Consider the following 25,727-nt stretch of genomic DNA (forward strand, 5'->3'; position numbering starts at 1 on the left):
CTCGCTCTTTTCGAATTCCCTCTCCTACAAATTCCAGCTGCTTCGACAGCCCAGAAGCACCCTCTCCACTCTCCTCATCTCAGTGAGGCCATCTCCCTGCACCTGCACAGGAAGACGCCGGGGCGGACAGCCGGACAATCAGTGCGGGGCTCACTCTGCGCATCTCCCGTCTTCCAAGGATGACCGCCCTGCTCTGCCTGCCGTTCAGGGCCCCACACAGTGGCCCCCCGCACTGCTCTGTCCGGGCCAGAAGGGTCAGGGCCGGACCCCTTCTAAAAACAACAGCGATGCCTTAGAAATGTTTCAGTTGGACTCCCAGAGTCTCGGAGTCTCAGACTCACTCCTGCCCATCTCTCCACCTGACCCCACACCCAGGCAGGACACAGCGTGTGGCTCACATCTCCTGACTCAACAGATGACTGTGTTAGGGGGAGACGGGGAAGGGGAGGAGGAAAATGCCGCGGCTCGAACATCTAGAAACACGGCCAGGACATCCACAGAGAATGGAGGCCCAGGAGGGCGGGCAGGTTTCCGGGTTGAGGGGACAGCGTTGGCTTCGGTGCTTGTGGAGTCAGGGGGAGGTCAGGGCATCGACGGGGACACAAGCAGAGGACAGACGGACACAGGGGGCTTCAGCACCACGGAGCCCTGCAGCCAGGGCTGAAGATTTGAGCCCCGCCGCGTACAGGGAGAGGCTGTGGGGACAGCGTGTGCGGGTGAGCTAGAGAGGGACAGGCAGGGAGCTGGTGGCACACCCACATGTGTGGCGGGGCAGGCACAGGAACCGAGGGAGCAGAGAGCCAAGGAAGCAGGGAGAGAGCTGGGGGCGGGGGGGGCCGGGGTCACGCAGAGCGAGTCTGGAGACCGGTGAGCACGGGGACCACACACAGAGGGGGCTGTCTGGATGCCCCTCTCCTCCCGCCTCGGGGGGGGGGGGGGGCGCAGGTTAGGAAGTCCGCCACTCTCGTCCACGGGGCCCGAATTCCTGCCGTGCCTTCCCAGAAAGCACGCGGTGGAGCAGCCTGCCTTCTAGAACTACTTCTTCCTCCTCCTTCTCCTCTATCTTGTTCAAAAGGAGACGGCACTTCCTAAGATTTCTCAGCCTGATGGGGGAACCCAGAGAGCGGCATCCTGGGCTGACGACCTTCCCCAGGAAGAACACGTTTTCCGGCGTGTGCCTCACACGTGAGCTAGTGCTGCAGTCGTGTGGATCCCGTGTTTCCACGTCCCCAGGGCCAAGCCTGGTCTCAGGGAGGAGCACGGGTGCCGGTCACAACGAGGAGCTCGAGGGTGTCCTGCCTTATCTAGCTGTCCACTTCCTGACCCCAGAAACTATGAACACGTGACCCTACCCGGCAAAGCGACTTTGCAGATGTGACAAAGGACCCTTAGATGGAGAGAGAAGCCTGGATTAGCCAGCGGCAGCCAATGTAATCAACAGGGTCCTTATTGGTGGAAGAAGGGGGCAGGAGAGTCAGCATCAGAGTGACGAGACGTGAGAAAGTCACCACTAGCCACTGCTGGCTTTGAAGACGGAGGCGGGACCGCAAGACCCGGAACGTGGCAGCATCAGAAGCTGGGAAGGGAAGGAAGCAGATCTTCCCCTGGAGTCTTTAGAAGACAGAGCCGGCTGACCTTATGATTCTAACCAAGTGACACCCTCAGGATTGTGAGATAGTAAATTCCTCTTATTCAAAAACGCCAAGTACGGCGATGTGTTATGGCGGCAGGGAGAGGAGACTAACAGGTCCCCAAAACTCTGATCTCTGACCCGTATCCTTTCCATGTCTCTGCGGCTCCATCCTCGTCTGGGCCCCGAAGGGTCTCGGGTTCTCTAACTGTCCAAGCGAGGATACCACGTCCTTCTGAGGGAAACTGAGGCTCTAACAAACGTGACCCCCGAGGCCATGCATGCCAGGGTCTGAGCGGCCAATGACAGCTGAGAGCCCAGGGCCATCCTGCTGCAGTGGACCGGCCCCCGCTGGGGGATGGGGACGAGGGCTGTGGGGGAAGGGCAGGCGAGACAGGGAATCACCTAGAAGCCTTGATCATCACATGGGAAGGATATTCGGATTTCTGAACCAAATGGAGTGTGGGACTTAGACTGCATGATGCTTGGAGACCCGTATGAGCGAACAGAAAGGTCATGTGCCACTTGGGTTTCACCGGAAGGAGGGGATGAAGAGGGAGTGAGGAAAACAAGACCACGTGGCCCCGAGGATCACCCAGGTGCACACGCTCACTTGTGTCCCCCCAGTGGCACTTGGCTTCGCTCACCACGCATGCAGAAGGTGCTTAATAAATGCTCTTGAGGGACTGTGAGGTCCCTGGTTGATGATGAGCTGGGCAAGTCTCCTCCTCTTGTGAGTTCCTAGTGCAGGGGACCCCTCCTCTCCCCTGAATTCTGAGCTAGCGGCCTCCCCCCACCCCCACCCTCCCGCTCTGGCCAACCTCTCCTGACTTAGTGCCCCCTGCCCCCCCCATCCCTGCACTATGGACTGAATGGAGCCCCCCTCAAAATTCACGGCTGAAGCCCTGCCCGGATATGTGCCTGTGTCAGCAGACAGGGCCTCTGGAGGGGATTAAAGTTAAGAGAGTGTAAAGGCGGGGCCCCGATCTGATCAGACTGGTGTCCTTAGAGGAGACACAGAAGTTTCCAGGCCTCCCCTTGTGCACACAGAGGAAAGGTCACGGGAGGTCACGGGAGGACACGGTGAGGAGGTGGCTATCTGCAAGCCAGGAGGGGGCCCTCAGCATAAACCACATCTCAGACCTCCAGCCTCTAGAGCTGTGAAGAGAGAAATACGTGATGTCTAAGCCGCCCCGTCTCTGGCATCCCGTTACCGCAGCCCGAGTCAACTGGTATACCCTGTTAGCCTCCCTCTGCAGGCCCCCCCTCGCCGGACCAGGGCCCTCCTCGAGGCCCCTCTCCCACCTTCCTCCCGTTGCCCGCATCCTGACACAGCCTGGACGCCTCTCTGAAGCGGGGTCAGGACCAGTGGGTCCACAGTTTTGATGCATTTCCTCCAGGATGGGACGCGCGTCAGAGCATTTTAGGGCACAAGCCGGCCCGAGAGTGGAGGCTTCAGGGAGGAGAAATCGCACACGTCCTTGGCTTGTGCACATCCCGGGACTCATCCCTCAATCCTGAAATTGCATCGAGGGGGTCCTCCCTCCCCCGCCTGCTGTGGGCTGGCTGTAGGCGGGGCCTGGCCACACCTCCTTGTTCACAGCACAGCCGGAGTTTGCCGATGGAGGACAGAGTGACGCTCCCAGCAAGACACGAGAGGGAGCGGTGCTCCAGTGGCTCCTTCCTTCCCCTCTTTGCCTCCGTCAAAACGGGACAATACCCTCATGAGGCTGCCACGGGGACCAGGTGGTGACAGCCTGGCGAACCACCCGGCAGGAAGTGACGGCTCCGAGAAAATACGGCTCGGCTGCCGTGGGCCATCACTGGGTCTGTGAGCCCCTCCCCCACAGCGCTGCTCGGTGCCCAGCAAGATTCACCCACACCTGAGCCTCCACCACAGAGGCCACCAGGTCGTCCCAAAGGCCGGGCCTCCAGAGCACCTGCCCGAGCTACCATCTGCAGCGCCACCTGGTGTCCGTGGGGGGGAATGGCCGGTGCCATTCGGGCAGGGAGCAGGCGCTCGCTCTGTGAAGGGGCCTGGCCCCTGGGGAGGGCAGGGGAGTCCTAACTCCGCACAGGTGACTTCACAGGATCCATCGCGAGCAGCTTTTCACACGCCCTCTGCTACATTTAAAACAGGATTCAACGAACACACTACATCTCAGCTTTTGCTTTTCACTAAACGTGACCCCCAGGAGAGGGTCCCGGAGCCCGCAGGGCATCACCCCTTCTGCCAGCTCTGCCAGAGCAGGAAGTGCTCACCCTCCCCTCTCCCCACACCCAAGTCCACCCAAGCCCCGCCCAGGGTCCTGGGATTTCCCACCCAGACACGCCCCCTTCTCTGACTCCTTCCTTTCTGCTGATAGGCAGCTTTTCAACTTTAGCCAGGAGCCCCCGGGACAGTCTGGTTTATCCTTAAAACGCTTGGCCCAGAGCTGGGACGTATAGTACTTGTTGAATAAACAACAAAAGCATTTGTAAAAGCTTTAAAAAAAAATTCTAGTTCTTACACTATTTCACATCAAGGATGAACTCTGGATCAAGTGCATCACAGTCACCCCCCAGCCCTCCCCCAACACGCACACTTGTGCGCTCAGGGACCTGCCAGCTTCTGGGCCTCCCTCCCAGGATTCCGTAGGTCAGGCTGCGGGAAGAGACAGAATGTGAGCAGGGGAGGGGCAGAGAGAGGGAGAGACACGGAATCCGAAGCGGGCTCCAGGCTCTGAGCTGTCAGCACAGAGCCCAACGCGGGGCTCGAACCCACGAACCGCGAGGTCACAACCTGAGCCGAAGTCAGACGCCCAACCGACTGAGCCCCCCAGGCGCCCCTTCCTTACCATTTCTGTGTACATTTTATGATGTTTACAATATACTCACATCATACCACTCATATAGTTTGCAAATAACATACATATATCCGGGGTGGACTGTTTTGCCCTCTGCTACTGGGGTGCACCATCAGAAAACTTTATGAACTTCTCTTTATACTGTAGGTTCCAAATGCCAATCTGGTCACGCTCCCACTGAGCGGTGTTTGATAGGCGCCCCATCCTCAGGGGTAGGCCTGGCCCCTGACCGTCACCACCTGTGGAGCCGACCACAGCGGTCCTGTCTTGGTTCGAATTATCATTTGGATTCACAAGACCGTCACGGACCCTGTGTCTCCCTCATCTGCTCAGGACAAAGGAGTTCAAGGGGCCAGTCCTGGTAGCAGGTCACAGAGCTCCCAGAACTGTCCCCACCCCCCCCAGGTGATGCAGTTCGGGAGGGAGAAGGATCTGGCAGGTGTGGGAGCCGCCCCACAGCCGCTCAGGGATCACTTCCTCCAATCCCAGCTCCCTGGGGTGAGTTGCCAGGGTCCCCTCAAGACTCACTCCACTTGGGGTCCAGGTGCTTGCTGTTTATTTACTGACTTTCCAAAACAGATGCAATTTGACAAATAGGGTCTTTTTTTTTTTTTTTTTTTTTTTTTTTGCCATTAGCAATATTGGCTAGTGACCCCACGGCTGGTGTCCTTAGCCTTGTCGGGTTACCCGGGGACTGGGAAAAGTGATAGAGAGTAAGACCCTCCCTCATGCGCACACCTGGATCCCAGGCAGCCCCACCAGCTTCCTGAACGTGCCCACCTCTGCCGAGTCTCAGAGACACTGCACACACCTGGCAAGTTCTTCTTCGTTCTTCAAACCCATAGCAAACTCCTCTGCCAACCCCGTGACATCCGCCCCCCACCCATCCTGCTCCTAGCCCTAGGTTCTGCTCCCTGGTTTGGGCTCTGTCAGGTTCACTTGGCACCTGCTCAGTGTGACTGAGTCCTCAAGGCAGGCAGGGGACCTTTTCACAAACAGCCTTTGTCTGTTCGCAAATGATAAAAGCAAACAGGCCCATTCTGAAAAGCAGAACAGTAAGAAACTGTAACAACTTCCTCAATCCCTTCCGATTGGGCGGTTTCCCAGCCCTCCTCTCGCCTCCCTCCCCAGGAAAGGGTGCTGAAGGCAGTGGGGGGACTGGGGGCTCCCTGCTCTGCCTGGAGAGGGGAGTTCACACAGCCCTCACCCAGGCTTCCCACCCCCGGTCGACGTGCAAAAGGCACAGGCGTATCGACCTGGCATTTCCTTCCAGGACTTCCTTCTAGAGATGCGCTCACCACACTGCCTGAAACAGGAAACAGACAAGACGTGGTGCATCAAGCCCGGGGACAGGGATCCAGACGCACACAGAATTCTCTCTCTCGGTCTCTCTCACACACACGCAAACACACAAGCCCTCCCTCTGCGGGCCTGGGCACCTGCGGGAGATGCTCTCACCCACCTGTGCTGGGCCAGGTGGCCACAGCTGCCCTCGCTCCCCGGCCCTGGGACCGAGGCAGGGAGGCTCCGCCCTCCCGGTTAGTCCTGGACCCTGGCAAACAGCTGTTTCTTTCCAGATCTGCTTAGGAAAGAAGCAACAGGAAAGAACTACAGTAGCACCGTTCTCCCGAACTTTGTAACAAGTACAAAGTAGGCGCAACCTCTACGGATCCAGGAGAAACTCGGGCACCCCAACACTTTCGAAGATTACTTTCCTTGGCACTTTCTACAAAGTTTCAGATAACAAGGACTAATGTAGTTTTTACTACTCAAAGAACTGGAAAGAAGCAACATGGGGAAGGAGTGAGCTCCCACATTGCTTTGGGAAGCACCTCACCTCCTACTCTGTCTTCTAGAACTTGAACTAGACGCCACAGAAGGCGCACAGTGGGTGTGTTTTCTGCAGGGACCCGGGGCTCCGGTCCCAAGGCTCCCAACGGGGCCCCGGCCCACGACAAAGAGGGGCAAAGAAACGCGCGTTTGTGTGTGTAGGGCTTTTGGTATTCCTGCTTTATGTTGAAATGATTTGTTAAACACAGGTACACATCATTTTTAGATTTCCAACTTTCAGCAGCTATTTCGCCTAAAACATAATTGGCTGACACACTCGGTAAGAAAATGCCTGCTTTCTCTGGTTTACTCTTCTTCCTTATAATATAGAGTATGGCTGTGTATGTGTGTCGCGGGGGGGGGGGTATTTTACACGGGTAACAAAACAACAATCTTCCAATCCTTTCTGTCACCTGACAACACACTTTGGATGCACTTCGTGTTCCAGAGCTGGAACATTCTGTGAAATACCTGTGTCCACTGCAGATATGGGGGAAAACCTGTTGAACTGGTCCCTGACTGATGCCCACTGGGAGGGTTTCAGTGCTCCTATCGCAGTGAGGACACAGGGGACGTCCAGATGCACCGGTGTCTCTCCCCCACAGGTAGCCGCCCTCCTCTGTGGACATTCGCCAGCATCTGGAGACATTTCTGGATGTCACGACTGGGGGGCGGGCTGCTTCTGGCTCCGAGGCTGTACAGGCCAGGGACGCTGCTAAATATCCTACAACACATAGGACCCCCTCCGCCCCCCAGCAGATGACTAACTGGCCCCAGATGTGACAGTTCCACGGCGGTGAAACGGTCGTGCATATGAACCATTAGGCGTGAGGGCTGGGTTACCGGGGGATAAATTCCTGGAAGCCAAGTTGCCAGAAGAGAGAGCGCGTGCACTGAAAATTCCAACCGCTCTTTCGGGAGGTCATGTCCATTTGCGGCTACACCGAAGGGCACGAGTGCGGACTTCCCATCCCTGGGTCTCGGCACGCTGGCCTGTGCCACTAAGGGGTCTGAGGGCATAGGGGTGCATGCAGACTGCCCCCTCTGCCACCTTGGGCTTCTCTTCTGACCTTTACTGCCCACAAAACAGCATTCGGGGCACTCACGCCTCACAGATTACTTCACCAGCCTCAGCACAGCCAGGAACAGTCACCCCTTGTCTGTGGTTACTGTCCTCACTGACGACCCGATAAGTGCTCGTCAGTGCTCGCTGCTGATACGGTCAGCGACACAGGCAGCAGGATGTGGCTCCCTTAGAACACAAGCAGACGTGAACGTGGGGTTCGGAGTGGGGAAGACACACACTGACAGGTAGTACAAGGGCCGAGCTAAGCAGACAAGCTGCTCCCAGGACTGCTCCCGTCCTAAGCGAAGCCCATGGGCCATGCCTCCCTCCACCTCTCCCCCCGCCAGAGGCCCCACCCACTGCCATCGTGTTTGGGGCAGATCTGGTGCCTGGTTGGCACCTGCTATGTGTCAGGGACGTTAAATAAAGGGATCCAGGACGCCTGCTGTTACAGGTACATGGGCATCAGGATCTGGGGCTCAGACAAACGTTCCTTGTTCTCAAGCGAGGAGGAGCAAGGACGACACGTGATGGCGGCCACCACGGGAGCCCTGCAGGTGGTCACAGGTGACGGCTCGTCAGCCTCCCGGCAACCTGACCAGGGAGGCCCAGCCGTCTCCGTAAAGGAGGCTACGGCCTGGGGGTCCTCCCCCCCCCCCGACCCGGTCAGGGACAGGTGCCACCGGAGGCCTTCTTGTGGCTTTTCTGCCCAGGGCAAACAGCCCTCGGCCTGTCCCGCCAGGGGCCCACGTGGCAACTGTCTATTCTCCGTGTCCTCGTTCCAGCCTACAACCATGTCCGATGACACAACTGTTCAATTTCACTTCCCAACGGAGAACAGACATGCCTGCTTGGCTGCAGGGACTTTGACACTCTTTTTAAACTAATGAACTGGTTGAGGGAACGAGGAACAAATCAACTATGGAATATCCACAAAATCGGAGGTGAAATTCATTCAGATCCTGGGCACAGTGGCACTCAGGCCCTCCCCTGTTCCTCTCTGCTCAACGGGCGACGACGGGAACAGGGATGGTTATTACTGCAACACCACTCACCCAGCATGATGAGCCAGGACTCCACTGGGTGAACTGATCCTTTTAACCATCAGAATAACCCTCTCATCAACCCCATTTTACAGATGCTGTAGCTGAGGCACAGAGAGGTTAAGGAAATTAACCAAGGTCACACAGCTAGAAAGGGATACATTGAGACAGGTGGAGTGATTGCAGAAATCTGTCTGTGCACTCAGTAAACCCCGAGACAAAGGCGCATCTGAACACACAGTCAGCCCTCAATCACGAAATTCCCGATGCTTCAGACTGAATGTTTGTGATGGTGTAGGGAGTGGGGCCTTTGGGAGGTGCTTAGATCACGAGGGTACAGCTCCTTATAAAAGAGACACTAGGGGCACCTGGGGGGCTCGGTCGGTTAAGAGTCCGACTTCAGCTCAGGTCAGGATCTCAAAGTTCGTGAGTCCGAGCCCCGTGTCGGGCTCTGTGCTGACAGCTCGGAGCCTGAAACCTGCTTCAGATTCTGTCTCTCCCTCTCTCTCTGCCCCTCCCCTGCTAACACTCTGTCTCTCTCTCTCAAAAGTAAACATTAAAAAAAAAAGACACTAGACTGTTCCCCCCTGTCCCTTCAGCATGTGAGGACACAGCACGAAGACGGCCACCTGCTAAGCAGGAAGTGGGCCTTCACTGGACTTTAGATCTGCTGGCACCTTGACCTCAGACTCTCAGAATAAGGGTGAGAAACACAGGTCCTGCTGCTTCGGCCCCTCAGTCTACGGTATCTTGTCACAGCAGCCTGGACTACGACACCCCACACGGGTGAAGTGGGGGGACCCGCTCCATCAGAATGAGGAACACGGCCAGGATGCACCGTGTGTCCTGTCTCTGTAGGCTGGCTGCGGTGAGTATCTGGGGCAGAGACCGTGTGCACCAGAGGACACGTGGGTCAGGCCGCGGACAAAGGTCTGGGACCCTCTGCCCTCCCACACCGGTGACCCCGTCTCCCACAGCCCCGCTTGCTGGGAAGCCCCTCTGCCCCTTGCTCCCCCTCCCCCCACTCACCGAGCACCTGTCGTGTGTGTGTCATCCACTGGGATGGTGCAGGGAGAGTGGCACAAACTAGACAGATGGGGTCCCTGAGTTCAGGCCAGGAGAAAAGAGAAAAAGCAAACTTCTTGGCCGGTTTGAAACTCGAATCTTGGGGTGGCAACAGCGTAAAAACTGTTGCTTGTAGAATTCACCTCCAGGCGAGGAAAATCTGCTTTCCGGGTCTGCATATAAGGAGCCCAGAAGTCACCACCCTGTTCTAACACTGAGTAAAAAGCTGAACAGACTGGAAATTGTTACTTCCTCTTGGATCCACAAGAGAAGGAAGACACGGGAAGTCTCTGCCCCAAGACTGGAGACGGGTGAACACAGAGCAGAGACTCCCCAGCAGCAGCCTCCACGGGAACCAGCGCCACGGGCGGGGGGATGCGGGGGGAGGGGGCGCGGGGAACCCGAACGACGACTGGGGACTTGCTGGGGGCTCAGGTGGACGAGTCGGAGATTAAAAGCTACAGATCCAGTCCTAGAGGCCCCCGCGACGCTGCGCATTTTACCACCGGGAGTTCGACCAGGTTCCCACACTGAATGTCTGAAAAGGAATCCCCTTCTGCTTCCTTCCAGCAGGGGAGGGGGGAGCAACCGTTCCGAAATACCCCAGACCACTCTGTTCTCCTTCACAAGGTCTCCCTCCAGGGAAACCAGTTAACTGCAGTCTAACCTGCTGGGGTATCATCAGAACCTAACAGACCTGGCGGAAGGGAAACCCCCAACTCCAGCCCCAAAAGCCATCCTGTCCCACCTGAGTTGGAGAATAAAACTGAGAAACACTGTGAGGGTCACAGCCCAGAGGCATGGCTCCCTGAAATACTGAGACCCTGTCACAGGCTACAGACACCTGCCTCACCCCCACACTACTGAAGCGCAATTTAAGGCAGTTCCTTCCACCCAGGACATCACGTCCAGATATCAGGAAAATCTTACAAGGCATACCGAAAGGCAAAAATCACAATTTGGAGAGACAGAACAGCAAAACCAGGCACGGCAGGGATGTTAGCATCACCAGACCAGGAATTTAAAACAACCCTGATTAACATGCTGAGGGTGATGACAGAAAAAGTAGACAGTTTTCAAGAACAGATGAACAACAAGAGCAGAGATGGAAATCCCAAGAAAGAACCCAAAAGAAATTCTAGAGATCACAAACACCATGACAGAAATGAAGAACGCCTTTGACGAGCTCATTAGTAGAGTGGACCCAGCTAAGGAAATAATCACTGAGCTTGAGGACATCTCAACCGAAACTTTAAAAACTGAAAAGCAGAGGAAAAAAAAAAAACCCTAAAAGAGAACGAGAGAACAGAATGTCGAAGGATTGAGGAACAACTATGAAGGATGTAGCATTCACGTAATGGGAATATCAGAAGGAAAAGAACAGAAAAAATACTTGAAACGATAATGTCAGAGAATTTCTTCAAATTAATGTCAGACACCATACCACAGATCCAGGAATCTCAGAGAATGGCAAGCAGGATACATGCCAAGAAGAAAAAGAAAAAGAAAAAGAAAAAGAAAAAACCCAACAACTACACTTTGGCATAACATCTTCAAACCACAGAAAATCAAAAATAAAGAAAAAGCATTCTGTAGGAAGCCAGAAGAAAAAACATCTCCAGAAACACAAAGAAAAGAATTACATCTAACTCCCCAGAAGCCACACAAGTAAGAAGAAAGCAAAATGAAATATTTAACATGTTTAGAGAAAAAAACCCCACCATCCTAGAATTCTGTACCCTGAGAAATTATTCTTCAAAATGGAGAAACACACACTTACTAAGATCAAAAAAATGGAGGGAATCTGTTGCCTGCTGACCTGCCTTGCAAGAGATGTTAAAAGAAGGTTTTTTTTTAGAGAAGGAAAACAATGTAGAGTAGAAACTTGGATCTGCATAAAGGGAGCGCATCAAAGAGGAAATAAGTAAAGGTGAAAGAAAAGCTTTTATTTTTCTTATCCTTAATCTATGTAACAGATAACAGCTTGTTCAAAGTGATAGAAAATGTATTTAATTACTTATGTTTATGGAAATATCATACAAAGTATATTTGTACACTTGTGCATATCTTATGTGTACATATGGGCTTATATGTGATGAAATGAATGACAGCAATGACACAAAGGATAGAGGAAGGAATCAGGATGATCTCATCACTATGAGGTACTCATGTTACCTGTGAAGTCATCTAGCGTTATTTAAAAGTGAACTTGGCTTATATGTTATTATATACAATCTATAAACTCAAGAACAACCACGAAAAAAAGGTATAACTGATACATAAAGAAAGGAGAGACAATGAAATTATACCAAATGCCGAATAAAATAAAACCCACAAAAGGTAAGGATCACTGGGAAGATGGCAGAGTAGGAGGACGCTAAGTTTACCTTGTCCCACGGATACGACTAGATAATACTCGGGTCGGCATAAGTAATCCAGAAAGCCCGAAGACTCTGGCAGAACAAACTCCACCACTAAATGTGGAGAAGAGGCCTCATCAATGGAGCTAGGAACTAAATGGACCACAGGACCATATGTGGGAGGGAGGAACCCACAAGTGTGGAGAAGGAAAACAGACGATCACGCCAGGGAGCCTGTGTAGGGAAGACGATTCCCCATGATATTTGGCTTTGAAAACCAGAAGGATCGGATTTCTTGAGTTCTTAAAACCAGCAGTACTTAAAACCTGGAATTTTGAAAATCAGCAGGCAAGAGGAAACTGAGTCCCAGCCCTTAAAGAGCACCACAGACAGTCTGCAGAGATACAGTGGACTGTAGAGGTAGAAGCAGCAGTTTGAAAAGCTCCTGGGTCACAATGGAGGGAGTGTTAGTTACTCATTTCAGGGCATGTTCTGGAAGGACAGAGATTGTAGGGAGACTCCTCTAGGAGCCAAGGAGCTGCCAGGAGCTGTCTCCTTCCCCATCCCCCAGCATAAATAGATGGCCGCCCGTGGGAACCAGCACGGCACTAACACCCACTTCCTAACTTATTTACCCCTGCCCTGCCCCTGCCATGCTTCAGCGGATCTGCCCCCTCTAGCTAGGCCTGCCTCAGTCCCAGTACTGCAAGTCCCCTCCTCCAGAGGACCAAAGCAAACCTTGCTAACACTACGTCTCACCCCACTCGCTTTGTGGATCGTCCCCTCCAACAGGCTCCTGGCTGGAGCCCATCCCCGGCAGTGTGCAAACAGCCCCCGACAGGGACCAGGGCCACTTGCTGTCCTCAGGAAGAGGGACACCAGTCAGACTGCAGCCCCAGCAGTGGGCACACATCCGGTCTGATTGCAGGCCCTGCCCACTAACGGAAGCATCTCGGGGACAACACAGATGCTACTGCATCTCTGGCAAAGCCCTGGTCTGACTCAACTCAAGCTCAAGGAGGCCCCAGGCCCACTAACAACATGGCGACCGAACACCGCCCACGACATGCAAAGAGAATCATTGCAGACAACAGGACTGAAGGAAAAAGTGGCTCGGCCACAACAGTAGGGTGCCTGCAACACACATGGGAGACACCTTGAAGCGTCAGGTTCTGGCGAACAGGGGACACGGCACTGCAGGCCGCGCTTCATAAGGCCTGGGCCTCTGCTTCCCAAGGCCACAACGTTCAAGAGAAGGAGACGACGTGCACCTCATTAAAAGGAGAAATGGAGTTAGACAAAATGAAGACACAGAGGAATTCTCCCAAATGAAAAAACAAGACAAAACCACAGCAAGAGACCTAAGCAAAATGGAGATAAGGGATATGCCTGATAGACTATTTCAAGTAATGATCATAAAGATACACACTGACCTTGAGAAAAGAGTAGAGGATATGAGACCCTTAACAAAGAGATTTTTTTAAAAGAGGACCAATCAGAGATGAAGAACACAATAAATAAAATTAAAAATACATTAGATGGAATAAATAGCAGGCTAAGGGAAGCAGAAGAATGACTCAGTGGCCTGGAAGACAGAGTAATGGAAAGTAATCAAGTTGAGTAGGTGAAAGAAAAAAAAAATATGCCAAATGAGAACAGACTCTGGAAACTCAAGAACACTATCAATAATAATAACATTCACATTACAGAGATTTCTGAAGAAGAGAGAGAAAAGGGGGCAGAAAATTTATTTGAGGAATAATAGCTGAAAACTTCCAGAATCTGGGGAAGGAAACAGACATCTGGATCTAGGAGGCAAAGAGATCCCCCAAAAAATTCAACCCAAGGAGGACTATGCCAAGACACACAGCAATTAAAATGACAAAAAGTAATGAGAGAGAATTTTTAAGCAACATGAGAAAAGAAGACAATTACATACAAGGGGAAACTCCAGAAGGCTAACAGCGGATTTTTCAGCAGAATCTTTGCAGGCCAGAAGGGAGTGGCATGCTCTATTCAAAATGCAGAAAGGGGGGCACCTGGGTGGCTCAGTCGGTTAAGCGTCTGACTTTGGCTCAGGTCATGATCTCACGGTCTGTGAGTTCAAGCCCCGCACTGGACTCTGTGCTGATGGGTCAGAGCCTGGAGCCTGCTTCTGATTCTGGGTCTCCTCCTGTCTCTATCCCTCCCATGCTCATGCTCTGTCTCTCTCTCTCTCGGTCTCTCAATAGTAAATAAACATTAAAAAATGCAGAAAGGGAATAATTTGCAGCCATGAATATCCAGCAAGGCTATCATTCAGAATAGGAGAGGTAAAGTAAAAAACAAAGGTTTAAGGAATTCATCACTACTAAGCCAGCCCTACGAGAAATGTTAAAGGGGACTCTTGGAGTAGAAAAGAAAGACCGTAAGTAAGAGTACGTAAAGTAGGAAGCACAAAAGTAGTAAAAATGTCTACAAATCAGTCAAGGGACTCATAACATAAAAGGATGTAAAGTATGATACCATATACTTAAGTCACGGCAGGGAAAGGAGTAAAAAATAGGTTCACATGTAAGTGACCATCAGCTTACTACAGACTGCTATATGCATAAGATATTATACACTTGATCTTAGCCAAAAGGCCGAGAAGCGATGCATAAGATATTATATACAAACCTAAGGGTAACCACAAATCAAAAACCAGTAACTGATATGCAAAGAATAAAGAGAAAGGAATCCAAGTACATCACTAAAGAGAGCAAAATAACCATGAGCGGAGACAGCAAGAAAGGAACAGAGAAGAACTATAAAAACACTGATAAAACAAGTAACAAAATGGCAATAAATACATCCTATCAATAATTACGTTGAATGTAAATGAACTAAATGCTCCGATCAAAAGGCATTGAGTGACAGAATGGATTAAAAAAATAAATAAGACCCATCGATATGGTGCCTACAAGACACTCATTTCAGACCTAAAACATATGCATATTGCCAGTAAAGAGATGGAGAAACATTTATCATGCAAATGGATGTGTTAAGAAAGCTGGGATAGCAATACTTACATCAGACAAAACAGACTTTAAAACAAAGACTGTAACAAGAGACAGACACTATCTAATCAAAAAGGGAACAACATGGGGGGCGGTGCCTGGGTGGCTCAGTTGGTTGAGCGTCAGGCTCCGGCTCAGACCGTGATCTCGTGTGGTTTGTGAGTTCGAGCCCCTTGTCAGGCTCTGTGCTGACAGCTCAGAGCCTGGAGCCTGTTTCAGATTCTGTGTCTCCCTCTTTCTCTGTTCCTCCCCCGCTCGTGCTCTGTCTCTCTCTCTCAAAAATAAACATTAAAAAAGAAATTAAAAAAAAAAGGGAACAACACGACAAGACATAACAATTGTAAATATTTATGCGCCCAGCATAGAAGCACCCAGATACATAAAACAGTAATAACAAACACAAAGGAAGTAATTGATAGTAACACAATAATAGTATGGGACTTTACTACCCCACTGACATAAACGGACAGACAATCCAAACAGAAAATCAATAAGGAAACAATGGCATTGAATAACACTCTGGATCAGTTGGATTTAACAGATACATTCAGAACATTCCATCCTAAAACCATGGGATACACATTATTTTCAAGTGCGCATGGGACGTTCTCCAGATAGATCATATATTAGGCCAAACAAATTCACAACAAAGTCTCAATAAATTCAAAATGATCAAAGTCATACCACGCATCTTTTCTGACCACAACACTATGAAACTAGAAATCAACCACAAGAAAAACTCTGGAAAGGGCACAAATGCATGGAAGGTTAAATAACATGCTGCTAAGCGACAAATAGGTCAACCAAGAAAGCAAAGAGGAAATCAAAAAATACATGGAGACAAATGAAAATGAAAACACAATGTTCCAAAATCTTTGAGATGGAGCAAAAGCTGTTCTAAGAGGAAAGTATATAGCAATACAGGGCTACCTCAAGAAGCAACAAAAATCTCAAACAACATAATCTTACACCTATCAGAGCTAGGAAGAACAAAACCCCAAACCAGTAAAAGGAAGAAAATAATAAAGATTATAACAGAAATAAATGATATAGAAATTAAAACACACACACACACACACACACACACACACACACACACACACACACACACACTATAGAACCAATCAGTGAAACCAGGAGCTGGTTCTATGAAAAGATCAATGAAATTGATAAACGAGACTCATAAAAAAAAAAGACTAGAAGAGAATATTTAAGTTGGACAATCTAGAAGAAATGGATAAATTCCTAGAAGCATATAAGCTCCCAAAACTGAAGCAGGAAGAAAAAGAAAATTTGAACAGACCAATTATCAGCAATGAAATTGAATCAGTAATCAAAAAACCCCCAACAAACAAAAGTCCAGGACCAGATGGCTTCACAGGTGAATTCCAAATGTTTAAAGAAGAGTTAATACCTATTTTTCTCAAACTATTCCAGAAATAGAAGAGGAAGGAAAACTTCCAAATTCATTCTATGAGGCCAGCATTACCGTTATACCAAAACCAGAAAAAGACACTACCAAAAAAGAGATATTGGCACTATAGGCCAATATCTCTCATGGACATGGATGCAAAAATTCTCAGGGTGCTCGGGTGGCTCAGTGGGTTAAGTGTCTGACTTCAACTTAGGTCATGATCTCACAGTTTGTGGGTTCGAGCCCTGCGTCGGGCCCTGTGCTGACAGCTCGGAGCCTGGAGGCTGCTTCAGATTCTGTGTCTTCCTCTTTCTCTGCCCCTTCCCCACTTACACTCTGTCCCTCTCTCTCTCAAAAATAAATAAACACTAAAATAATTTTTAAAATCCTCAACAAAATATTACCAAACAGAAGCCAACAATACTTTAAAAAATCATTCGCTACGTCAAGTAGGATTTATCCCAGGGTTGCAGCGGTGGTGCAATATTCACAAATCAACAAATAGGGTACATCACATCAACAAATGATAAAAATGACATGATCATTTCAATAGATGCAGAAAAAGCATTTGACAAAGTACAACATCCTGAGGGAACATACCTCAACGTAATAAAGGCCCCATATGGAAAACCACAATGAACATCATACTCAATGGGGGGAACCTGGGAGATTTGTCCCTAAGGTCAGAAGACAAGGATGTTCCACTCTCACCACTTGCATTCAACATAGTACTGGAAGTCCACCCACAGCAATCAGACAACAAAAATAAAAAGCATCCAAGTTGGTAAGGAAGAAGGAAAACTTTCACTACTTGCAGATAACATGATACTATATAGAGGAAACCCTAAAGACTCCACAAAAAAACCTACTAGAACTGATATGAGAATTCAGTAAGATTGTAGGATAGATGCACAAATCAATCTGGAGAAATCCATTGCATTTCTATACACTGATAATGAAGCGGCAGAAAGAAGTATTAAGAAAACAATCCCATTTACAATTGCACCAAAGATAACAAAGCACCTAGAAATGAACTTAACCAAGGAGGTGAAAGACCTGTGCTCTGAAAACCATAAAGCACTGATGAAGGAAATTGAGGATCACACAAATGGAAAGATATTCCATGCTCATGGACAGGAAGACATATTGTTAATATGTCCATACTACCCAAAGCAGTACAAACTTAATGCAATCCCTATCCAAATGCCACCAGGATTTTTCACAGAACTAGAACAAACGGTCCTAAAATGTGTATGGAAACACAAGACTCCGCATAGCCAAAGCTATCTTGAAAAAGAAAAACAAAGCTGGAGGTACCACGACTCCAGATTTCAAGATATGTGACAAAGCTGTAGGAATCAAAGGAGTATGGGACTAGCACAAAGACAGACACACGAATCAGTAGAACAGAATAGAAAACCTGGAAATGAACCCGTGATTATATGGTAGGAGGAAAGAATATACAATGCAAAAAAAAAAGAGTCTCTTCAAATGCTGGGAAAATTGGGCAGCGACAGGCAAAAGAATGAAACCGGACCACTTTCCTACACCATACACAAAAAGGAACTTAAAATGGATTAAAGACCTATGGGGCACCTGGCTGGCTCAGTTGGTTGGGCGTCCAGCTTCAGTTCAGGTCATGGTCTCATGGTTCGTGAGTTCCAGCTGTGCTGACAGCTCAGAGCCTAGAGCCTTCTTCGGATTCAGTGTCTCCCTCTCTGCCCTTCCCCCACTCATGTTCTGTCTCTGTCTCTCAAAAATGAACAAATGTTAAAAAGTACAAATAAAAAAAATGGATTAAAGACCTAAATGTGAGACTGAAACCATAAAAATCCTAGAAAAGAACACAGGCAGTAACTTCTTTGACATCAGCCATAGCAACTTCTTACGAGATAGGTCTCCTGAGGCAAGGGAAACAAAAGCAAAAATAAACTATTGGAACTTCATCAAAATAAAAGCTTCTGCACAGCAAAGGAAACAATCAACAAAAGTAAAAGATATGCTACCAAATGGGAGAAGATATTTGCAAATGACATATAAAGGATTAGTATCCAAAATGTATTATATACTTATACAACCCAACACCGAAAAAAAAAAAAAAGCCAACCAATTCAATTAAAAAATAGATAGAAAGCATGAAAAGATATTTCTCCAAAAAAAACCATACAGATGGCAAATGGACACACGAAAAGATGCTCAATACCAGTCATCATCAGGGAAATGCAAATCAAAACGACAATGAGATATCACTTCATAACTGTCAGAATGGCTAAAATAAAAAAAACACAAAAGCGGCAATTGTTGGCGAGGATGTGGAGAAAAAGGAACCCTTGGGCACTCTTGGTGGGAATGCAAACTGGTGCAGCCTCTGCGGAAAGCAGTATGGAGGTTCCTCAAAAAATTAAAAATAGAACTACCCTACGACCCAGCAATTGCACTACTAGGCATTTACCCAAAGAATACAAAAACTTCACATTCGAAAGGATAATGCACCAATACGTTTATAGCAGCATTACTGACAATTGCCAAATTATGGAAGCAGCCCAAGTGCCCATTGATAGATGAATGGATAAAGATGATGTGGGGTGTGTGTGTGTGTGTGTGTGTGTGTTTATGTGTGTGTATACACACACAATGAATATTTTTCAGCCATCATAGAGAACGAAATCTTGCCATTTGCAACAAAATGGATGAAGCTACAGGGTATAATGCTAAGTGAAATAAGTCAGAGAAAGACCAATACCATATGATTTCACTCATAGGTGGAATTTAAGAAACAAAATAAATGAACAAAGGAACAAAAGAGACAAACCAAGAAACAGACTCTTAACAATAGAGAACAAACTGATGGTTACCAGAGGGGAGGTGGATGGGGGGTGGGGGAAATAAGTGATGGGAATTACAGAGGGCACTTGTGATGAGCACCGGGTGATGCATGGAAGCATTGAACCACTATGTTGTACAACTGAAACTAACATGTAACACTGTGCGTTAACTATACTGGAATTAAAATGAAATAAAAGCACAAAAGGTAGTATAGAAGAACAAAGAACAAGGGCAATAAATAGAAAACAGAAACATATATGGTAGATATTAACCCAACTTTATCAACAATCACTTTGACTGTCGTGGCCTAAATATACCAATTAAAAGACAGAGATTGTTAGAGTGGATCAAAAAATAAGACCCGATTCTATGTTGTCTAAAGAAACTACTTTGGATATAAAGACACATCGAGATTAAGAATAATGGATGGAGAGAAATATGCCATGCTAACCCTAACCTAGAGGAAGCAGGCGTTTCAGACAGAGCAGACCTCAAAGCAAGAAAGGCTGTCAGGGATAGGAAGGGCATTCCATATGATAAACGGATCATTTCTTTTAATACTCTTTTTTTGAAATTTGTTAATGTTTGTTTATTTTTAAGAGAGAGAGAGAGAAACAGACAGTGAGTAGGGGAGGAGCAGAGAGAGAGGGAGACACAGAATCCGAAGCAGGCTCCAGGCTCCGAGCTGTCAGCACAGAGCCCGACGTGGGGCTCGAACTCACGGACCGTGAGATCGTGACCTGAGCCGAAGTCAGACGCTTAACCAACTGAGTCACACAGGCGCCCCAAAAGGGGTCAATTCTCAACACGTAACAGTTCTTAACAACTACACGCCCAACAACAGCATGTCAAACTTCGTGAGACAAAAACAGAACCGTAAGGAGGCACAGACGAACATAGGATCATAACTGAGACTCCAACACCCCTCTCGGAAGCGGGCAGATCCAGGAACGGAAAATCAGCAAGGACATGGTTGAACTCCACAGCACAGTCGACCAACTGTGTATAAGTGACACCCATAGACTACCTCACCCAACAAGAGCAGGGTATACGTTGTTTTCCAGCTCATGAGGGACATTCACCAAGACAACACCACATTCTGGCCCATAAAACACACCCTCAACAAATACAAAAGAATACAAATCATATAACGTCTGCTCTCAGACCACAATGCAGTTAAACCAGTAATCGGTTACAGAAAGGCAACCGGAAAACCTCAGTTCCCATGGAGGTTTAACAGCACACTTTGAAACAACGCATGGGCCAAAGAAGAAATAAGAGTAATTTTAAAATATTTTGAACTAAGTGAAAATGAAAACACAGCTTTTCAAAATTTGTCAGATGGAGTAAAAGCAGCGCTTAGAGGAAAATTTATAGCACTGAATGCATGGATTGGAAATGAAGAAAGAGCTAAAATCGATACCCTAATGTCCACGTTAGGAAACTAGAAAAAGATGAGCAAATTAAATCCAGAGTAAGCAGACGGATAGAAATAAGAATTACAGCAGAAATCAGTGAGAGTCAAAACAGCAAATCAATAGAGAAAAATCAATGAAACCAAAAGCTGGTTCCTTGAAAAGGTCAATAAAATTGATCGGCCTCCAGCCAAGATACCTAAGAAAAAAAAGACAGAGGCCACAAAATTGCTCATATCAGGAATGAAAGAAGGGGCAGCTGTATGGACCCCCTGGACATTAAAAGAATAAAGAAATACTATGGACAACTCCATCCCCACGAACTGCATGACCTACATGAAACGGGACCAATTCCTGGAAAGACACAATCTGTTCAAAATCACAAGAACAAATAGATGATCTGAACAGGCTTATTTTTATTTTTTTAAAGTTTATTTTTAATTATTTTGAGAAAGAGACAGAGAGCAAGCAGAGGAGGTGCAGAGGAGGAGACAGAATCTCAGGCAGGCTCTATGCTGTCAGCTCAGAGCCCGATGCGGGGCTTGAACTCATGAACCGGGAGATCGTGACCTGAGCTGAAGTCAAGAGCCAGACACTTAACCGACCGAGCCACCCAGGTGCCCCTGCACAGGCTATATTTATTAAAGAAATTGAGTCAATAATTAATAACCTTCCAAACAGAGAGCGCCAGGCCGAGATGGGTTCACTGGTGAATTTTACTGGACTTATAAAGAAGGTATTATGCCAATTCCCTATAATCTCTTGCAGAGAACAGAAGCAGAGGACAGGAGGCTAACTCATTCTATGAGGCCAGCATTACCCTAAAACCAAAACCAGACAAAGATATTACAAGAGAAAAACCACGATGGACCAGGACGTCTCATGAACACAGGTGTACAAATCCTCAACAACATATTAGGAACAATTATTTAAATTGTCAGCTATTAGGGGCGCCTGGGTGGCTCAGTCGGTTGGACGGCCGACTTCGGCTCAGGTCACGATCTCGCGGTCCGTGAGTTCGAGCCCCGCGTCGGGCTCTGTGCTGACAGCTCAGAGCCTGGAGCCTGTTTCAGATTCTGTGTCTCCCTCTCTCTGACCCTCCCCCGTTCATGCTCTGTCTCTCAAAAAAATAAATAAACGTTAAAAAAAAAAATTAAAAAATAAAAATAAATTGTTAGCTATTAAATATGTTAAATTTAAATAAAACATTAGAATTCTATGTTCATCTTAAATAGCAAATTAGCTAGAAGTGGACAGCTCACCAGAAAAATGAATCTCGATACATACCATGAGACATTCACTAAATGAATCACAGACCTAAATGTAGAACTCCAAAGTATAAAACTTGGAGGATAATGTGCGAAAACCCAAGTGAGCTTGAGTATGACAAGGTCTTTTCAGATACACTGCCCAACGCATGATCCATGACAGTTAATGGACAAGCTAGACTCCATTAAAATTAAAAACTTGTGCTCTATGAAAGACAATGTCAAGAGAATAAGACAAGCCACAGACTGGGAGAAAATATTTTCAAAGGTTACATCTGAGAAAGGACTGCCATCCAAAATATAAAGAAACCCTTAAAACCCAATAGTAAGAAAAGAAACAACCCGATTAAGAAATGATGGGTCCAAAACCTTGCCACCTCACCCAAGGAGATGCACAGAGAGCAAGTAAGCGTATGGAAAGTTGCTCCGCAGCGTCGGTCATCAGGGAGACGCAAGTCAAAACGACGAGACAGCACGACAACCTCTTAGAGCGGCCCAGATCTGGAACCCTGGCGACACCCGATGCTGTGGTGAAGACGTGATGCAGCCGGACCTCTCGTTCATTGCTGCTGGCAATGCAACGCAACATGGCGCGGCGCCTTGGGAACACAGTTTGGCGGGTTCTTACAAATCGAAACATAGTCTTACCATACTGATCTAGCAACCTCACTCATGGGTATTCACCCAAAGGAGGTGAACGCTTATGTCCACGCACGCAAAATCGCACGTGGACTTTTATAGCAGCTTAATTCATAATTGCCAAAACTTGGAAGGAACCAAGATGTCCTTCAGTAGGTGAGCGGGTCAACTGGGGCCCACCCAGACAACGGAATATTACTTAGCACTGAAAAGAAATGAGCTATCAAGCCATGAAGAGACACGGAGGAAACTTGGATGCACGGTACTACGAGAAAGAAGCCAGCCTGAAGAAGCTACACACCTCAGGATTCCAACTCTATGACATTCTTGAAAGGTTCAACCACGGAGATAATAAAACGATCCATGGTTGCGGGGGTTGGGGGGGGTGGGGAGAGTGGAACAGGTGGAGCACAGGGGATTTGGGGAGCAGCGAAAATTCTCTGAATGACAGTATCATGATAGACACCAGTCACTGCACATTTGTCTAGATGCCCAGAGTGCACGACATCGGGAGTGAACACTTAGGGTGACGAGGGGTCAACGTCGGTTTATCTGTCGTAATAAACGTACCAGTCTGGTGAGTGAGGCTGGTCACGGGGAGGCGGGGTGGGGGTGGTGGTGGGGGAAGGGGGTTGGAGGAGGCACATGGAAGTCTCTGTAACTTTCTCCTAATTTTCTTGTGACCCTAAAGCTGCTCTTAAAAAATTAAATCTTAAGAATTCACCTTGGACAAACCGGAGAATGTTCTCGGTGCCCCGTTTTCACCCAGCACCGACTGCGCACAGCTGTGAGGGGTGCCCCTGTGTGCACACCGCAGTCTGGCAGGAGGCACGAGGTAGAAACACACGGTCTGTTGCGCCCCTTTCTGTGCTGACCACGACAATGAAGTTGCCCTGCACGCAAGTCCAACCGTCAGACTCAGGACAAGAGACATTTTTCTCTACAGCTCAGTCAAGCAGGACGGTCTTTCTGTCTTCCAGCTGATTCACGAGGCAACCTGCCTTGGGTGGGGTCACCACCAGCTCTGGAAATGAAACTCTGGTGCCACCTTATTAGAGAATTCGGGTTGACCCATCCTGGGACTGTTCACGTGAGACGGGACGATGCCTCCAAGGTTCCGTCAACAGTACGCTAAATAGATAGGTAACACTGCGGGGTTTTTGTGGCCAATAATTGGTGAATCTACTGCTTTGCTGTTTTTCTGCCTCAGCACCACAGGGACTGACAAATAACCTACCAGCCTTGGGTGCAGGGCTTGAACCCGGGAGAAGCAAGTAACAGCCACTGCCGTCCTATCGAGCAAAGCAAAATACTTTCATGGGTCTTTCCTACGATAACATTCTCCCTAAAAGTAACATTTCTAGGATTTGTCTAGAACCGAAATAGGTTCTTTTCCCCCCTCCAAGTACTTTGGCTGAGAGGTTCATAACTTTGAGGGAATTACGGACACACGTATGAATGTGTAAAAGCAAAGAACCCATTCTCCAGACTGGTTCCCAGGCTTCAGGAGCCCTGGACTCTCCTGGAGATGAACACCCAGAGGCTGAATTTGCAGAAGACCGGGGTCTCCATATATGCCTGATGGCGCGCGTAACAAGCCCAGCCCACAACAGGATGTTCTTGGGGTTGAACGTGAGGCCTCGACCGTGAGGCGGGAACACGGGTGCCCGCGGAGGAGGGGACGGAGGACGGGGTTGCTCTGCTCAGGGTCTGCAAATGCAGTACGCGCATCACGTTCCCCAGGAAGCTGGGCAGCGAGCCTGCGCGCGTTAGCCACAGCAGGGTTTCTGGAATGAATTCTACCCCCCCTGCTCCCGTCAGACCACAGTCAAGCGCTGCTCGCTTGAGGACACATTTTGAGGCACACGTGACAAGAGGTGCAAGTTTGGCCCATGCCCCAGGAGAAACCCCGGGAGAAACAGCTAACTGCCCACGCGACAGCGCAGCTGAGGACGAGGGCTCCCCAGGCTGGTACCTGTTCATACGTGACAGGCACCCTCCCCTTGAGCCCCCTGATGGCCTGGCTCCACTGACATCTAGTGTGCACTTGGCACCCCCAGACTGCAAACACAGCACGAGCTACTGGACGAAGCCCTTGACCTCATGGGGTCTATGCTCTGGGAGGGGGGCGCGTAAGCCAAGTCAGGGGGACACGGAGCCGCGGGGAAGGTCAGGTGGAGCGAGGGGCTGGCAGAGCTGTGGTGGGGAGAGCCTCACTTGTGTGCCCAGGGCCAGCTTCCAGGAGGAGGTGGGGTTTTGAACCCAGAGGAGCCACACACACAACCCCCGTGCAGAGGCCAGGAGGATGCTGTGGTTGGCAGATGGTGAAGAACAGCGAGGGCCCGTGGCCGCGTCCAAGGGAGTTCAGGGAGAGGAAGAGCCCAGGGGTGACAGGGACAGGCAGGGACACAGGGCCCGGGGAGGACACGGCCAGACCTGGGGTCTGCTCCAAGGAGGAGTCCAGAGGACCCGTGACCACCTTGCCTGCTTGGCAGGTGCCACTTCAAGAGAGCGTCAGGGTGGGTCCGGGCCACAGGGAGGGCAGAGGCGCTGTTTTCAGGGACGGACAACAGGCCAGGTTTGGGGGCCAAGATCAAGAGCTCAGACCTGAAGGTCTAAGGCTGGAGACACCCACGAGACCCTCTGGTGGACACACGGAGTCGACACAGCAATGTCTCGGACCTCAGGGGACCCAACGGCCTTGCAGACAGTATATAAAGCCATTCATCCATCAGCTGTTCTCTCACTCCTTCCGACCAGGCACCGTGCGGACAAGGGCGTACCACTGTGTGATACTGACCCTCCTCCAAGTAGTGGGCACCCAGCACGGCCCCCAGGGCCCGCAGGTGACCCTCCCTGCTCCTCCTGGTCCCGGCCTGCACATCCTCTGCCCCATCGGGGCGGCCGCGATGCGCTGCCTCCCTGAGCCTGTGTCCTCAGGGTGAGACACAGCAGTCACTCTGGCTCCGACGCCTGTCATCTCAAGGCCCGTGACCCTGTGTTCCCACACAAGCAGGTGTGGTCACACGTGTGCCATGTCCGGGATGGCCGCCGGGCCCCATCCCCTTCCCCCTCCCCCTTCCACCTCATTTCGCTTTCCTGGTAGCATTTTTTACTATATTTCCAAGCACCGGACCTCCGAGCACCGCCTGTACGACTTTCTGCCGCGTGTTCCCAAGCAGCGACGCTCTCAAAGCCGAGCCTCTTTTACGTGTTTACAAAAACACGAAAATCAATACGCAGTTACCAAAATAATAGAGGCTCGGTCTGCGTCTCCTACTCCCAGC

At 49.4% G+C, this 25,727-nt stretch overlaps 1 protein-coding gene across 1 annotated transcript in view; it reads right to left on the bottom strand.

The window, feature by feature from the left end:
- Window positions 1-25,727, bottom strand: part of PHACTR3 (phosphatase and actin regulator 3) — a 231,564-nt gene that overhangs the window by 51,013 nt on the left and 154,824 nt on the right. The window lies entirely within an intron of this gene.

Source organism: Panthera tigris, chromosome A3 (assembly GCF_018350195.1).
Source record: "Panthera tigris isolate Pti1 chromosome A3, P.tigris_Pti1_mat1.1, whole genome shotgun sequence".
NCBI classification, from domain to species: domain Eukaryota; kingdom Metazoa; phylum Chordata; class Mammalia; order Carnivora; family Felidae; genus Panthera; species Panthera tigris.